Raw genomic sequence first — 19,104 nt, 5'->3', positions numbered from 1 at the left:
CTAATGTTGAGATCGTGGTAGGCAAGTTACACACAGCAAGCTCTTAGGTGGCACGGTGGCACTATGATTAGCGCTGTTGTCTCACAGCGCTAGCAACCTGGGTTCAATTCTGGCCTTGGATGACTGTCTACATGGTGTCATAGAGGTTTACAGAATGGAAACAGATCCTTTGGCCCAACTTGTCCATGCTGGCCTTTTTTTTTAAACCCTTCAGTTAATCCCAATTTCCCGGGTTTGGCCCATATCCCTCTATACCCATCTTATCCATCTAACTGTCTGAATGCTTCTTAAAAGGCAAAATTGTGCCCGCCTCTACTACTACCACTGGCTGCTTGTTCCAGACACTCACCACCCTCTGGACACTTTTGCATCTCTCCCCTTAAACCTATGCACTCTAGTTTCAGATTCCCCTACCTTTGGGAAAAGATATTGACTATCTAGCTGATCTATGCCCTTCATTATTTTATAGACTTCTATAAGATCACCCTTCAGCCTTCTACGCTCCAGAGAAATTCTCCCCTCATCTCTGTGGGTTTCCCCCTTGGGCTCTGGTTTTCTCCCACACTCCAAAGATGGGCAGGTTAGGTTGATTGGCCATGATAAATTGCCCCTTAGTGTCAGGGGCATTAAGAGAGTAAATATGTGGGGATAGAACAGGGAAGGGATTGTTGTCGGTCCAGGCTCAGTGGGCCATTTGGCCTCCTCCTGCCTCATTGATTCTCTGAGTCTATGAAACAGAAGTCAAGAAAATGAAGATTTGATTTGATTTATTATTGTCACATGTATTAGCAGACAGTAAATAGTTTCTTGCGCGCTATACAAAGTATGTCATTCATAGAGAAGGAAATGTAGGGTGTAGAGAAAGATCAACTTAGTGCAAGGTAAGTCCATTCAAAAGTTTGATAGCAGTAGGGAAGAAACTGTTCTTGAGTCGCTTGGTATGTGATCTCAGACTTTTGTATCATTTTTCCGATGGAGAAAGGTGAAAGAGAAAATGTCTGGGGTGTGTGGGGTCCTTAATTATGCTGGCTGCTTTTCCGAAACAGCGGTAAGTGTAGAAAGACTCAATGGATGGGACGGTGGTTTGTGTAGAGGATTAGGCTATATTCGCAACCTTTTTTAGTTCCTTGTGGCCTTGGGCAGAGCAGGAGCCATACCAAGCCATGATACAGGGAAGTTGTTTCAACTGGCAGGTGAAACTAGAACTCGGAGACATAGCCTCAAAATAAGGGGGAGCAGATTTAGGATTGAGTTGAGGAGGAACTCCTTCACAAAGGGTTGTGAATCTGTGGGATTCCCTCCCATTGAAGCAATTGAGACTACCTCATCGAATGTTTTTAAGGCAAGGAGAGATAAATTTTTGAACAGTAAAGAAATTAAAGATTATAGTGAGCGGGCGTGTAAGTGGAGCTGAGTCCATGAAAAGATCAGCAATGATCTTATTGAATAGCGGAGCAGGTTCAAGGGGCCAGATGGCCTACCCTTGTTCCTGGTTCTTATGTTCTTATACAACCAGAAAGAATGCTTTCTGTGGCACATCTGTAAAAGAAATCTGTTTTGGTGATGGACAATTCCTCTGCTTTTCTCAGAATTATACCCTGGGACCTTTTGCTCTTCCTCTGAACAAGCAGGCTTTTCTTGGGATGGCATCCGATCCGAAAGGCAGCACTGACTGATGCTTCAGTGAGGGAGTGCTCCACCATCAGCCCTTACGAGGCGCTCAGTTTCTGTAATTTGGCTTGAACATGCGACAGCCCGACTCAAAGGCAAGAGATCTTCTACAGAACCGAGTAGTTATTTCTCACATTTAATCTTGTGTGGGCCATGGCATTTTCAGAGCACTGAAGAATAAGCAGTGCCCTATCGTTTGTTTATTCTTGTAAAAGGAGAAGCCAGGCACAATGACACAATCACCCTTTGAGAAACAGAACGCCCACACAAGGGGCTGATGAGAAATTATGATGTAGCAATAGGCCATTCCAATTAAACAGAGCTATGCCAGTATTTATGCTTCACTACCTTCTATCGTCTTCCTCCATCGCTATCTGCATATCCTTCTATCCCTTTCTCCTTAAATAGAATTAAGCAAACATGCAGTCTGAGAACAAGAGAATCCAAGCATAGAACATGCTCCAGTGAGAATCAAACAATATCATTCATCACTGTGCAAATATTTTCTTAGTGAAAGCAATGAATCAGTGATGGTTCACATACTAATGTATGTTTGAGGTTTATCAGATTATTTAGTGTGTGATCCTTAGCTCATTATCTCCCACATAGATACTGAAGCACTGAAAATATTCCAGGTAGATTGTATTGGGCCCTGCAACTGAACAGAATTCCTTCAGTTCATTTCATCTATTAGTTTCCTTATGTGATTCTCCCTTTCTTTAGATTTGCATTTATATGGTAACTTTTGCCAACCACAAGATGTTCTAAAGACTTTCCAGCCAATGAAATACCTCTGAGCAGCAGTGACTGTAGTAATGTCAGACTCACAATCTGTGCACAAGTTCCGAAAAATTGCAATAATGACCAGATATTCTTTTTTTAAGGTGGTGTTTGAAGGATACATTTTGACAGGAATGGTCTTTGTAATATAGGGTAGGCAAGAAGGAATCATAAAACCCCCACAGTCTAACAGGGGGCCATTCAGCCCATCGAGCCTTTATCAACAACAATCCGTCCCAGGCTCAATCCCCATAACCCCACATAATTACTCTGTGAACCCCCCCCCCAACACTAAGGGGCAATTTAGCATGGTCAATGCACCTAACCTGCACATCTTTGGAGGATGGGAGGAAGCCAGAGCACCCTGAGGAAACCCATACTGAAATGGGGAAAATGTGCAAACTCCGCACAGGCAGCCACCCAAGGCTCATGTTGAACCCGGATCTCTGGCGCTGTGAGGCAGAAATGCTAACCATTGTGCCACCAGATGACATATAGCTTTGTTAGCAGATATTATGCTTGGCAATTCTTCAAGCAATATGAAAGATAGACTTGCATTTAAATGGTGCCTTTCATAAACTGAGGAAGCCCCAAATAATTTAGAACAATAAAGTGCTACTGAACTGTAGTCAGTATTCTACAGGAGGAAATGTATGAATATTTAGTGGTTGCACTAAACTCTGCATAACAAATATTTCAATTGAATTTTCATTATTCTACCTGTGGGATATATTTGCTCTGGTTCTCACTACTCGGGCAGACTGCTTAATATAACAGATTGATAAATTCCTTCAAACTCCTTCAGTGAAAGCACTGAGGCCAGAATTAATGAACTGTTAAATTCTTAAAAAGTTGTCAAACGCATAGATGTGAAAATCTCAGGGTATGTTTGTAGTTGAATTGAGTGACTTCTATCAGTTCCCTCAGACAATCTGTAAGAATTGCTTCAAGTTAAGCCAGGGCATGACTTCAGTGAGCCAAGCTAGCTTTAAACTCCTTTCGTGGCAGAATTTTTAAAAAGCCAATTGCATACTAAATCTTGAAACAAGAATATTTAGAGTTATCTTCAGTGATTGTACAGATGTATCTGAAAATTATTCAAATCGCTGATATTCAGCAAAGATGTCACAGAATCCCTACAATGCTGGAGGCCATTCTGCCCATCAAGAATGCACTGACAACAATCCCACCCAGGCCCTATCCCCATAACCCCACATATTTACTCCGCTAATCGCCTGATACTATGGTCAATTTAGCATGGCCAGCGAACCTATTGATAGGCCATGAATTTAGCATGGCTAATCGATCTATCGATTGGCTGCCCCTTGGGGTGGCAGAGTGGCAAAGTAGGTAACACTGCTGCCTCACAGCACCAGCGGCCTGGGTTCAATTCGGCCTCGGATGACTGTCTGTGTGGAATTTGTACATTATCCCTGTGTCTGTGTGAGTTTTCTCTGGGTTGCTCCAGTTCCCCCCCACACTCCAAAGATGTGCGGGTTAGGTGGACTGGCCATGTTAAACCAACCCTAGTATTAGGGGGATTAGCAGGTTAAATATGAGGGATATGGGAACAGGGCCTGGATGGGATTGTCGTCAGTGCAGACTTGAATGGCCTCCTTCTGCACTGTAGGGATTCTATGATTCAGAGATTGGAGTGCCGATTTATCCTGTTTCTATCAATGGATTTCATTGAAGGAAACAGAATAAATCTATCCAAAACAGACTCAATATCAACACATTGGGGTATTCAATATTTAAGTTAACAACTTTAGAAGGTAAAACACATCAAAGTTAAACTTTATTTAATAGTCACATGAAAGGCTTACACTAACATTGCAATGAAGTTACTATGAAATTCCCCTGGTCGCCACACTCCAGCACCTGTTCAGTTCAATGTACCTAACCAGCACGTCTTTCAGACTGTGGGAGGAAACTGGAGCACCCAGAGGAAACTCACGCAGACTCGGAGAGAACGTGCAAACCCCACACAGACAGTGACCCAACCTGGGAATCCAACCCAGCTCCCTGGTGCTGTGAGACAGCAGTGCTAACCACTGTGCCAAATAAAATTCTTTAATATTGTTGGAATCATCTAGGCAATTAGAGAGTCTTCCATCAAGCACCTTGTAGATGGTGGACAGTCGCTGGGGAGTCATTGGGGAGGATTCTCCCAGCTGTCTGCTTTGGTTTTGTCGCGCAGCCGGCTGGGGTCTCAGACGGAGGCCGTTTAATGGGCTTCCGCAGAACACCACAGCATCTGCCAGCCAGATTTCCAACGCCGTCATCTCTGTGCCAATTTCTAGCGCGGAGCTGAATATATTATGGTAACCCTCATTTGCATACAATTTGAATGCCATTTGCATGCCTGGGAATAAAATCTCTGGACCCACCAGATTCTCCAGTGTCTCCGACCGGATTAGGCCCTGCACCCTGATTTTTCACGAGATTTATACTGAAGCTCTCTGCAATGGATAGAGTGTGAAAGATTCATTCTGAAATTCCCAATGAGAAAAGCAGCGGTATTTACTCCAGTTTTTATGCAAATTCAACACTTAGAATTTTTGGGGGGAATTGCCCCCATTGTTTTTGTGAGAGTTTGCTGTGTGCAAAACAGGGGCCTTGTTTCCTACATAATAACAGCGACTACACTTCAAGTACTGTATTGTTTGTAAGGCACCTCGGTATATCTGCTGGATGTGAAGGGAGCTATGTGAGTGGAAGCTTTCCTTTCTCCCATGGTTAGGTTGATCTGAGTTTGCAGTGCACACTTAGAATCATAGAATCGCTACCGTGCGGAAGGAGGCCATTTGGCCCATCAAGTCTGCACCAACAACAATCCCATTCCCCGTAACCCTACATATTTACCCTGCATATAATCCCCCACCTATAAATCTTGAAACACTAAGGGGCAATTTAGTATGGCCAAACAACCTAACCTGCACATCTTTGGACTGTGGGGGGAAACTGGAGCACCTGGAGGAAACCCATGCAGACACAGGGAGAATGTGCAAACTCCACATAGACAGTGACCTGGTTTTGGAATTGAACCGGGGTCCATGGCACTATGAGGCAGTAGTGCTAACCTCAGTGATAGTATCAGCCACAGAAAGTACTGGTTATTTAAAAATTGTAACAAGGCATTTGTTTGATGATTGGGAATGGCATTAAACTAGAGACAAATGCTATTGCTCACAAATCCTGGTCTGTATTCCAAATGGACTGTGAACTGACATGTATATTTTGTTACCGTTTCCCTTCAATTTACCAGTGTGTGACTGGGAGGACAATAATAGGAAGGAGATCTGTGTCTTCTTCCCTCATTCAGTCACAACCAAAGTCAGGGACCAGATGCTGTCAGAAGGATAATGTTTGCCTCTTGTCCAAGATGAGTGGGAGTCATCTACCTGTCACCAATGGCACATTTCTATACACAGCATCTTGACAAACAAACTTGGGATTAGGTGTAAGTAATTAAAGAAGTGTTCAAATAACAAATAGTCTGGTCATGCTAAGAATATGTCACAGTGAGATCTGAGGGGTGGCAATGGTATGATCGCTATTAATCCAGGACCTTAGATAATGTTCTTGGGACCCGAGTTCGGGCATTGGCATGTCCCTCTCACAGTAACACAGTGGTTAGCACTACTGCCTCACAGTGCCAGGAGCTGGGTTCAATTCTGGCCTCGGGTGACTGTCTGTGTGGGGTTTGCATGTTCTCCCCGTGTCTGCGTGGTTTCCCCTGGGTGCTCTGGTTTCCTCCCACAGTCCATAGATGTGCAAGTTATGTGGATTGGCCATGCTAAATTGCTCCTTAGGTCAAGGGGAGGGTTCTTTCGGATGCTCCTTAGGTCAAGGGAATTAGTAGGATAAATACATGGGGTTAAGGGGATAGGCCATGGATGGGATAGTGTCGGTGCAGGCTCATGGGCCGAATGCCTTCCTTCTGCACTGTAGGGGTTCTAGAATTCTCTCTCCTGGAGATTATATTCACCTTTACACCCTGGGAGCACTCTCATGACAGTTTCGCGTTTGGGAGAAGCTGTGGTAAGCTGGTTTGAAAATACACTGGGGATCAATATCTAGAGAGGGATCAGATGTAAATGTATGTAAATCAGGTTCTGACGTGTCCTGGGTGTGAACCTTATAAATGTCACCAGCGAGGGGCGGAGAAAACCAGCAGTCGTGAATCTCGCTGGTTTCGCGAGATATTGAGTCCCTGCCACTGATGCTGCAGGCAGTGACATAGGCTCAAAACCCCACCCACAGTGTAAAGAACTGACCCAGATCTTTCAGGAGAAGCTTTTCTTTGATTTGATTCATTATTATCACATGTACTGGGAGACAAGGAAAAGTATTGTTTCTTGCGCGCTGTACAAATGAAGCATACCGTTCACAGAGTACGTAGATTTGATTCATTATTGTCACATGTATTAGTATACAATGAAAAGTATTGCTTCTTGCGCACTATACAGAAAAAGCATACTGTTCATAGAGTACATGGGGGTGTTGCGAAGTTGAGTTTGTGAAGTTGAAATTTGATGTGGGTAAAGATGTAAAAAATTGTAAAAATGCTAGAGGATAAAAACATTGTATGGTCCCTTTAAAAGCTGGTGCTTGGAGGTTTAAAATGCAAAATATATCCAGAGTCCCAGACTGAAACATGCATATCAAAAAGTCAGGCAGTCATCTTAATAAGACAGCCTTTTTTTATTTTTACCCAATCAATTTAAAGCAGGTACTCAGCTACCAGGAACCTGTAAAATTTGACTTTGATGATGTTGACAATATCAGACCAATCCTATTGTAGGAAGATTGATAGACCATCACAGGTATAAAAGAGAGTGCAGGGGGGAAAAAACAGCAGAGCAACTCAAGGACTGCCATCTTGCAAGCCTTGAGAGGGAGACAGCAGCTCTCAACTCTGCCAGATTCAGATATGTTTCAAGAGAATGCTCCGTCTAACTAGCAAAACGTAAAATCAGAAAGAGCTTACAGACGGAGGAATTAACAGAAGAACTCCAAAAGTTTCCAAAAGCCACAAAACCTGGTTGTATTTTTGAGAGTGACTGAATTATATATTTTTTTGGTTAATGAACGAGTATTGTATTTATTTGAACAGCATTCCGATGAAAATTTATTCTATTTGATATATAACTTGTTTAGTTAAAGTTCCCGGTTAGTTAAATAAATGTATTGTTAAGTGTTCATTTTAAAGTGAGCGTTGAGTATTTCTGTTAGTTACCCACTAAACATTACTGAAGAATAGTTCACATCTTCCCACACACTTAACAGATTATGAAGTGAGATATTCCTCTTTGGGAATTTGGTGTTATTTCTAAAAGAAGAAGGTCAACATCCACATTGTAACAAGTGAGAAGGAAAGGGTACAGTCATAGCTAAGAGGCAGAGAAAGATCAGCTTAATATAAGGTAGGTCCATTCAAAAGTCTGATGGCAGCAGGGAAGAAGCTGTTCTTGAGTCGGTTGGTACATGACCTCAGATACTGTGAGTGCGCTTTTCCAGCCATGCTCCTCAAGATCAACAGACCTTTGTATGGTCTGCCCCCACCTGCTACCATTCTCTTGTCGGGCAGGACAGAAAAATTCCACCCTGTATCTTTTACCCAACGGAAGAAAATGGAAGAGAGGATGTCCAGGGTGCATGGGGTCCTTGATAATGCTGCTGCTTTTCCAAGCAACGGAGTCAATGGATGGGAGTCTGGCTTGAGTGATGGACTGTGTGCAGCAAAGGATGCTGGATCAATTTTGATCTGAGATTGATTGATTTTTGTTCACCATAGGTAAAGAATATGGAGAAAAAGCAGGTATATGGAATTAGATGAGATAATAGTGGCTCTGTAACAGAGGATAGACGGGCTAAAATGTCTCCTGTTCCTATTTATCCGGCAACCTTTTTGGAGGTGAGTGCTGGATAAGGATGGGATTGGAGTTGGCTAAGGTGTGTAATCATCTCTGGTACTAACCATCAAGGCTGATCCTTGAATGACATAATTACTGGAGTAACAGTGCAGGTGGGCGCCTAATGTTTATGGATTTACAACCCAGCAAGAAGTTAATATCAATGAATAAAATACCAATGAAAAATATCCAATTTAACCAACACATTCAATTACTGGTATTAGAACTAAGGGCTAATGTTTAAAAATAAGAGGTCGCCCAGGTAATATAGAATTAGGAGAACTGTTTTCTCTCAGAGGATGGTGAGTCTTTGGAACTCTCTTCCTCAAAAGGCAGTGGGAGCAGGGTCTTTGAATATTTTTAAGGCAGATAATTAGCTAGATAATTTCTTAACAAGGGAATGAAAGGTTATCAGGGGTAGGAGAGAATGTAGGATTGAGGTTACAATCAGGAAAGCCATGATTTTATTGAATGACTGAGTAGGTTTGAGGGGCCAAATGGCCTAAACCTGCTCCTAGTTTCTCTGTATGTACGCTCCCGACACACAGACGGATGTCTTGCAGAATGTTACAAAGCATAAACAACAAATGGATGCCAAGCAGTAGAAAGGACATTGGAAAGAAAAGTAGAAAAGTGGTTAGAAGCACCTCAGATTTAGTCAACCATGAAGGGAAACAAAAACAAAGCTACTGCCTGCTATGAAATTGCCTGGACCTGTCAATCAGGAGGCTAGTTAAAGGTAGTGGAGTGTGAATTAGAATGTAAACACTGCATTTCCGAGCATTTAGGCTTCTCAGCATGGCCAGAAATTTGAAAACAAACTGCAGTGTTAAAAAAATGGGACCAGACTGAACAGATATGATGAAAAGAGAAAGTTCTTGAGGCTCACTAGAGAGATAATATCAACAACTAACTGTTTATCTGCTTTGGAGCTGTTAATGAAGTAGCCCAAAGAGGCCAGACAGGTACATGTTCCTTATTCAGGCTACAAAGGGCAATTCTGCTCATGAAACTGACATCTCCTGTCAGATGTTCTAAAGGGGTCTGAGAACACCTGGAGCTTTTGTAATCATCCAAAGGTAATCTCTACTGTAGAATGGAGTGCTGCTGTGATTTCGAAGGTTTCCAGGTGTTTAGGGGGCATGGTTATGGAAGTGACCAGGCTACTTTAAAGATTTTTATCAGAAAGCTGTCTGAAATCACCTTGCAAAGAGTGATTTCCACATTCCCCAAGATAAGAAGGGAAAATCCAGCCATGAGGCCCCCCATCCCAAGGAAGAGACCTGAGGTCAACTTCTTTCTCCAAGGTCCAACCCTATCGAACCTCTTGGTTCCTTGGGGAACCCTCCCTCTGCAGCCTGGCATAGCAGAGAGGCACATGAGAATAATATTTAGCTCCTTGCGCACCACCCCCCCCACCCCATCAGCATCCTAGACACCTGGTTCACACTTTTCAGGACCTGTACTGTTTAGCACCCATGAACTTCTCACTGTGGAGGGCAGGGGAGGGGATGGGGTGGTTGCAGGGGCATCTGACCTCAAAGTTGGTAATTAGATATTGGGAAATATACATGAATATTCATTCAGTTCTCACCACTCTGGGTGAGAACCCAATTGTGGTTGGTGGAGCGGGCCAGGAGGCTTGCTTTGGGTTTGGCACCCAGCGAGAATCCCGTTGTGGTCTCATAATTCCGATTCAATGGAACATTGGGAATTCCACCTACGGCCCCAAAGAATTGCCTCCAGTATATCCAATTGGTAAAGTGAAAGTGAAGGGAAGGAGGTCATTATACCACAAGAGTGACTACAGTCCATTGAATGTAAAGTACTTCAGTTCAACATTTATAAGTTTGCAAATTTCATAACGATTCCTGTTTGTTTGACATCCAGCAATCTGAGAGGCTAGTTTTCCAACAAATAGCCAGGCAGAGCAGAATGTTCAGAGAAGCCAGTTCCGTCTCTGACCCCAGCCATGGAGGTCTGTTCCATCGAATATTTAGAGCCACGGCACATTGTAGGTATTCTCTTCTGGAAGACACAGTTTCATATCTTCACTGATTCAACAAAATTGGCTTCCCAGACCCAGTCATCTAAGATCATCATAGAAACTAGTGATGAGAATACACTTGTGATGTTTAGACAATCGAAACATTAGATTAGGGGGCATTGGGGGGTGGGGAGGGCGGTGGCACAGTGGTTAGCACTGCTGCCTCACAGCACCAGGTTAGGATTTTCAGGCTAGGTGATTTTCACAGTAACTTCCTTGCAGTGTTAACATAAGCCTACTTGTGACTAATAAATAAACTTCAAAAATTTTTAATGTAGGTACCCGTATTCAATTCCCAGCTTGGGTCACTGTCTGTGTGGAGTTTGCACGTTCTCCCCGTGTCTGTGTGGGTTTCCCCTGGGTACTCTGGCTTCCTCCCACAGCCCAAAGATATGCTAGTTAGGTGAGGTAGCCATGCTAAATTCTCCTTCAGTGTATCTGGACAGGCGCCGGAATGTTGTGACTAAGGGATTTTCACAGTAACTTCATAACAGTGTTAATGTAAGCCTACTTGTGACACTGATAAATAAACTTTAACTTTATCTTCTCCAATCCAGCAGAAATAAAGAAGAAATTTGATCGAGATGTCTAAAAGATTTTGATAAAAGTTGTTGGGGAAAATGTAATTTACAGTAGTTGGAGAGTCAATGAAGTGGGGCCATCAATTCAAAATTATCACTGAAAGTTAATTTTTCAGTAAATTTTAGAAGTTATTCTCAATCGAATAAACAATTGGAATTTTGATTTAGCTGTTCAATTGCAGCTACGCTGTACAAGATAACAAACCAGAAAAATGTAAAGAATGAACATCAGTCAGTTGAAGGGAACCCTTCAGGACATTATTTCAATATGTGCAGTATGTTTAATAAAGAATAAACCAAAATCAGGAATCATAAATAGTATAATTTAACTGGAATACACAAAGTTTGCAGAAATTTTGTTTTGTCTCTCTGTCGAAGTATTGTAAATGTTCAGAGTAAATAGACACAAGTCTATCAACGGGAAAAAACCTTTGTATTCAGAAAATGCATTACTGTGATTGTTTATCATTGCCTTTGTCATCAGCTATCATTGGTTTATTCTTTACAAAATAACCTGTTGCTCAATAATGCCCATTGGGTGTGTCTATTGATGTTGTTCATATGTTTTCATGTGAATAATTTATGACTTTTCCCAAATGATATAGGATAGGAAAACTGACAGTTAAATAAGATGTGCAAGAAAATAATTGAAAATTAGAGCTTTAGAAACAGCCTCACTGGAATGGAGAGTCGAATGTGCAAAGCAAGTCTGAGCTGTGAGAACCAATTGAGAAAAGGGAATCTGCAGTCTATTCAGAAGATTGTGGATTCAAGCCCCACTCCGGGACCATTGGAGGAGCCATTCTTCAAATGAGGTTACAAATTAAGGCTTAGTCTGTCCTTCCAGGTGGGAGGAGATGATCCAATCTCCAGGAAATGCAGTGCCTTGGTCAATATTTCAACATGGCTAAAACTCAGTTGCCTGGTCGTTATCACATTGTTCTTTACGGAAACTCACTGTGCACTAACTGGCTGTCGCAAACACTTAAAAATTACTTAATTGGTTGTAAAGCGCTTTGGGAAGTCAGGTAGTTGTGAATGTCACTATCTCAATTCAAGGTTTTCTTTGAAGCTGATGCTGAGGCAGTGAACCTGATAGAGAAGCAAGATGCCAGGTGAACTCTCCGGCCTGCACTCGGTGACCTGAGATCAGCCAGAATATCTAGATGGGTTCCAAAGTAAAGTCAGCACAGTGCCAGATGACCACAGACTGCTGTCTCCTTTGAGAGGGGAGAGCTGACTGGTGGTGATTTAACCTGAGGGTCACCACACCACAGGTGAAGACCAAGGTTCTCCACTTGCTCACAACTGACCGCCAGGGTAGGAAGCGGGAGGGTTTGGTTGGATTTCTCATTTCTGGTTACCATTCATTGTGTTTTGTGATGTTCAGTTGGGACAGTGTAGGAAAGAACTGCAATGTCTACCATGGTCTAATGGTCTAAGAACCACTGGACATCAGTGGTGGTGGTAGAATGGTACCACTACCCATCAAGGGCTCAACACTGTTGAGATTGTGAGAAAACTAGATCTTCTAAAAGGAAAATCCTTTACTGACCAATGTCGGGTGGCACAGTGCACAGTAGTTCGCATTGCTGCCTCACAATGCCAGAGATCAATGTTCGATTCCAGATTGGGTCACTGTCTGTGTGGAGTTTGCACATTCTCCCCGTGTCTGCGTGGGTTTCCTCTGGGTGCTCCGATTTCCTCCCACATTCCAAAGATGTGCGGATTAGGTTGATTGGCCCATGCTAAATTACCCCTTAGTGTTGGGGTGATTAGCAGGACAAATACATGGGATTATGGAGATAGGGGTTTGCTGCGACTGTTAGTGCAGACTTGATGGGCCCAATGGCGTTCTTCTGCACTGTAGGGATTCAATCGATGAGTCAAAACTCAGAAGTGTATTTCTACAGGAATATGCAGACATGAACACACAAGGACAGTACTGAGCTTACCTGTGGTAGCATTCATTGCTAGACTGAACAGCAACATGGATCACTGCCCAGTCAGGGAGTTAATGCTGTCAGCAGACAAGCAAAAAGAAAAAGCAGCAAGGATTTTAAATTTTGAAATTACAAAGCAAAATAATTGTTTGTCGAAGAACTGTTTGTCCTGGATGTCGAAACTGGCGATTAGCAACAGTCTGAAAGAGGATTATATGGGCTTGGCACCCAATGGGTAATTCCTATCAATGTCAGCCCTGTAACCTGAACCATATGCAAATAGAGGAGGTTTGTAGGAGTGGTGCCTGTATATGGGCTACAACAAACACAACTCAATGGATTGAATGATCCTGATCACCACGCATCCTTTTTATCTTCTGCTGTTGTGGCATTTGTCTTTCTTCCCTCCCTGAAAAAGGTTCTGCTGTTGCTGAATCCTTTGCAGATACCCAGCAATATCTTCAGTTCATAGAATCATAGCATCCCCACAGTGCAGAAGGAGGCCATTTGGCCCATCGTGTCTGCACCCACCAAAATCTCACTCAGGCCCTATCCCCACAACCCCATGCGTTTCCCCTAGCTGGTCCCCCTGACACTAAGGGGCAATTTAGCCTGGTCAATTCACCTAACCCGCACACCTTTGGACTGTAGGAAGAAACCGGAGCACCCGGAGGGAGCCCATGCAGACACGAGGAGAATGTACAAATTCCACACAGACAGTGACCTAAGTCAGGAATAGAACCCGGATCCCTATCAGTGCTAACCACTGTGCCAACATCCCTTTGGACTGGTCCTTCTTCATGCTAAAGCCAAAATAAATTCATCAGCAAGCTATTCAACTACAGTAGGCACCACACCAGATTTGGGCTTTGCCTTTGCCTTCAGTAATGACAGCAGCAGGAGTTCCAAATAACAGGAATGGAAGCCCCAATTAATTATTCACTAATTAACTCAGGATCCTGATCACCATGCTTTCTATGATCAGCTTATTCAGTCTAATACTCTCCTGGCTTCAGTACTCATAACTAGCTTGGCTTTTTTTTTGTGTGGGGTGCAGGGGAAGGTGTTGAACAATTCATAAAAACTAGGTTACAGCAGAAACAACTTTACACAGCAAAAATCATAAGAACCTCTCAGAGTGCTTCCTCTAATGTATCGCTTATCTCCAAACTGTCGACAGGAAGTTGATCTCAGAATTCTATAAGAGCCAGATCACCCTAAGTGCACCAGAAGCTCCACACTGCAACACCATCAAATGTGAAATACTGCAGTTTTTGGGAGATACTTATAATTGCATCTGATATTAAAATTGGGCCCAAAACATTGGTTCAACTACTGTCCTGTCCCAGTGTGGATTCAGTTCAAACCACCAAGCTTTCCTTCCGATCAAGGTCATTTATTGTTGTCATTCTATTGTCAGGTATATTAAATAATTAACAAGTTTTCTTTTACTGTATCAAGCTGGATCACTAACAGAACTGCGCAGAGGCTCCCAAGGTCCCAAACCATATACAACCTCCTGTGTTAATACAACACAGAATGAGGTTTCTTTCTCCCCCTGCCAAGCACTTGCACCTGTCTTTGTTTAATGTCTCAAAGCAATTTACTAAATTGGGTGCAGGTGGAAGAGAAATTTAGTTGATATTGTTAACCGCCATGGACTCATGCAGCAATACTGAGTACTACCTGCATCAGGAACAAAATGGGTTAGTTTAACGGCATGATAATATTGAAATAGATTGAAAGTAAAAATGTTTTTAAAAGTTAGTTTATTAGTCACAAGTAGGCTTCCATTAACATTGCAGTGAAGTTACTGTGAAAAACCCTGGTTTTGTTGTAGTCTCAGAGAGGGTTTTCATGGATAAACTTAAAAGTTGAAGTTTATTTATTAATCATAAATAGGGTCACATTAACACTGCAATGAAGGCACTGTGAAAATCCCCTAGTGGCCACACTTCAGGTACACTGAGGGAGAATTTAGCATGGCCAATGCACCTTACCTGCACATCTTTCAAGTGTTGGAGGAAACCGGAGCACCCGGAGGAAACCCACACAGACACAAGGAGAATGTGCAAACTCCACACAGACAGTGACCCAAGCTGGGAATCGAACCCAGGACCCTAGAGCTGTGAAGCAGCAGTGGTAACCACTGTGCCACCGTGCCGCCCTCAGGATGTCTTTCGTGTTAACCCTGGGAGGGCAATCAGGGCTTTGCTTTAATGGCTCATCAGACAGATGGCACCACCTACAGCACAGCACTCCTTCAGTACCGCACAGGAACTTTTGATTTTTATACTCATATATTTGAAGTGGGATTTGAACCCAGAATCTTCTGACTCAGACAAGGTAGTGATACAAACTAAGTCACAGCTGAGTTGTTTAAAAACAAGCCAGGAAAATGTATTAAATTAAATGTTAATGATATTCCTCTTCTCACCTACACAGGCCAGCACCTGCAGGTATGGAAGGCTTCAACTTTACAACATGGGTGGGGCAGAACCATGCAAAAGTCCATTGACTTCAGGCAGGATTTCCCGGTCTTGGGGTAAGCGCAGCCGGAAAATCCCACTCCGTGTGTTCCTTCCCCAGGGACATAGAAAGGCACTGACAATGCTGTCAAAGTAAAATGCGTGGCCTTAGTGACTCATTCCATGGGATAGTCTGGACCTGGGGTGATCATCCTGACCAGGGGCAGGAGCAGACCCACAAGGGGCTCCTCCGATACACTCACCTTGCTGTTCCAGACACTGTGCACTGGGTGGCCATGGATCAGGAGTGTGGCTGTGATGTGTAGCCAGAAACTAAGGAGCAAAGAGTGGGAAAGGGCTGCAACCTCTCACACTCTGTATAAATACAGAATGTGAGCACATTCACACCACAGGAGAAGTTTGTATGTGCAATGTTGTGAACCTCTTCAGCTGAAGGCATTGATGAGCATTTCCACTGTGGAATGTACATGGTGCTGATGCAAATCGAACAATTTGGGCCAGAAAATAGTCAGGAGTTCTATTTCCCTTCAACATTGCCTTCCTCCTGCTTGCCCCATTTCCTGCCAAAAGTTCTGGGAGCTTAAGTGAGTTTATTTATTAGTCACAAGTAAGCTTATATTAACATTACAATGAAGTTACTGTGAAATTCCCCTGGTCGCCACACTCTGGCACCTGTTCGGGTAAATGTACCTAGCCAGCTGAGGAGGTGCCAGCTCATTTTTTTTGGGTGGGACGTGCAAAAGAGATGGCGGGATCATTTCCGTCATTCACACTTCCATTCGCAACAGTTCATTTTGCTGATTGGGCTGAAGGTCGCGCACAGGGTTAGCAGGTGTTGGAGAGAAATAGTTGAAGCCAATTTAAGAGTCATATAGCTAGATTTGGCAGTTATCCAGACACTTCTTATTTTATAGAAGCAAAATACTGCACAAACCGGTATTATGTATTTTTGTGTGGCTGGCACTTCTAGACTTGTTAAGAGAGGCTTCAGACTTGGTTAGGAACAAAAAGTATTTATTTATAAGGGGAACTTAGTACAGGAGTTTATTGCTCTGGGCTGCCCTGGAGCAGATCTCCAGGGCAGCCCACTTACTACATGGTTGCTCAATGATTCTGCCTGAGAGAGGACTCCAGCCTCTGCTGTGGTCACTCACTCTCAGTTTCTATTGGTCTTTCAAGCCAGGTGGCTGACTTCTGCTGCACTGTGACAGACACAACAGCTGGAAATCTGAAATCAAAATAGAAAACGCTGGAAATATTCATCAGGTCTGGCAGTGTCAAGACAAAGAACAAAGACAAGTACAGAACAGGATCAGGTCCTTTGGCCCTACGAGCCTGTGTCAATCATGATGCCCAACTAAACAAAACAAAGAAAACCTTCTGCCCTTACTCAGTCCATATCCCTCTATTCCCTCCCTATTCATCTACCCTTCCAGACACTTCTTAAATGTGCCTGCTTCCACCACCTCCTCTGGCAGCGCGTTCCAGGCACCCACCACTTTCTGTGTGAAAAGCTCCATCCAAACATCTCTCTTAAACTTTCCCCCCTCTCATTTTGAACCTGAGCCTTGTAATTGGCTTGGAAAAAGTCTCTGACTATCCACTCTGTCTATGCCGCTCATAATTTTTCTAAGGAAAAGTTCTGTGATTGGCTGGCCCAGAGGTAGAGCTTGCTGAGGCTTTAGCTTTACAAAGGAAGCTATCCCAGAGTCCTGGGACACGCACCACCTGAATTAGAGCCCACTTTCAAATCACTACTAGTGGCTGGATGGGTAACAATTGCAATCAACCTTTCTGCTATTGGGTCATTTCAGGCTCCCTCAGGGACATCACTAATGATAGCTAATCAGCTATACATGTCTGCATTAGTTGCTCAAACAATCACGTTCACCCAATTTGTCAGGGATAATCAAAACAGCATGACAGGGCAGTGTAAAGATCCAATGAGGCACACAAAGCCACACATGCTCTTATAGGGTCATAAAGATTTACAGCATAGAAACAGGTCCTTTGGCCCAACTTGTCCATGCCACCCTCTTTTTACCCCAAGCTAATCCAAATTGCCCCCATTTGGCCCATATCCCTCTATACCCATCACACTCAAAGCCACCACCAACCTCAACAGAAAGAACAGTTTTTGAAATTCATTCTCAGACTATGGGGATTGCTGATAAAATTGGCGTTTGTTGCCCATGTCTGATTGCCCTTGAGAAGGTGGTCACATGAGCCTTCTGCTTGGACCACCGCATCCCATCAGAGTGAGCGTACTCCCACAATGCCAATAGGTAGGAAGTTCCAGAAATGATCTTCCTGAAGAAGACTTTGAGGAGCAGCACATGTCCTTAGATGAGGGAGATGTTCAGGAGGAAATCGAGGGAGAGGTTGCTGAGGATCTGGAGAATGGAGGCCAAGCAGGGGTCAGGGTGCATGGGGGCAGGAGGATTACTGATTTATGGAGTAGGACTAGCTTGTTGTCTGACAAGCTGGTGGCACTGAGCAGTACGATGACCATTTCTCAGACAGGATTCATCACCTTTCTCGAGGGCCTCTTGCCAACATAAGGATACAAGGTAGCCCATCTCTCCTCCGAGGTGATTGCCCCCTTGGTGAATCGAGGGGCAGATTTCCCCACTGTCATCCTCCTGGCTTGAATGAGAGCAAATTCTGTGGATCATAAAAGAAAAAGACCATAGAATCCTACAGTGCAGAAGGAGATCATTCAGCCCATCAAGTCTGCACCAACCACAATCCCACCCAAGCCCTATCCCCATAACCCCATGCATTTACCTTAGCTAGTCCCCCTGACACTAAAGGGCAACTTAGCATGGTCAATCCACCTAACCCACACATCTTTGGAGTGTGGGAGGAAACTGGAGCATCCGGAGAAAACCCACGCAGACCCGGGGAGAACGTGCAGACTCCACATAGATTCCCTAAGCTGGGAATCGAACCCAGGTCCCTGGCGCTGTGAGGCAGCAGTGTGCCGCCCCCTTCATTGAGGCGATCAGGTGACCCCCGGAGTGGATGAATCAGAGGCTCTGTACCTCAAGCGCTTCGTTCTTCACATGGGGAAAACAAAATTCTTTTAAGACTCTGAAAATTGCGGTCTGGATCCCGCATCTGAGGCTGATGGGAATTGTGCCAATTCTCACACCAAAAATGAAACTTTCCGGAAAATTCTGCCCAAGGGCTGGTTCATTTTCTGAAGAATAGTGAATGGAGCTGAACATTGTGCAATCACTAGCAACCGATGTCACATGATGACACTCTTTGCGTCAGTCAGCTGATGAATGGGTGTAGACTGTTCTGCAAAGCCTTCCCGGCAGCAGAACTTAGATTACAAAGGAAACATTGTCCGACCGTATCTGCAAACCTACCCTGTCATTTTACAGATTTGTAAATTTACACTCATTTACAACCTGTCAGGCACCCTGACAATATAAATATCTCATGTCTGAAATATTACTCATCATACATTTGAAAGTAACATCACCAAGTTTATCTAATAAAATCAACTTTTTTGTGTGTATTGTTTTGCGATCAGATTCAAACTCACCTTTAACCCCCCATTTCAGAAGATGCGCCAACGCCAAAACATGGTATGATATTTTTATTTAATTGTGAAATAAGCTGGTGGAATCGGCCTGTATAATCCAAGTACTTGCATCCTCTCCT

This window comes from Carcharhinus amblyrhynchos, chromosome 24 (genome assembly GCF_965287045.1).
Source record: "Carcharhinus amblyrhynchos chromosome 24, sCarAmb.v2.hapA, whole genome shotgun sequence".
NCBI classification, from domain to species: Eukaryota; Metazoa; Chordata; class Chondrichthyes; order Carcharhiniformes; family Carcharhinidae; genus Carcharhinus; species Carcharhinus amblyrhynchos.
Note: the sequence above shows the minus strand (reverse complement) of the source record.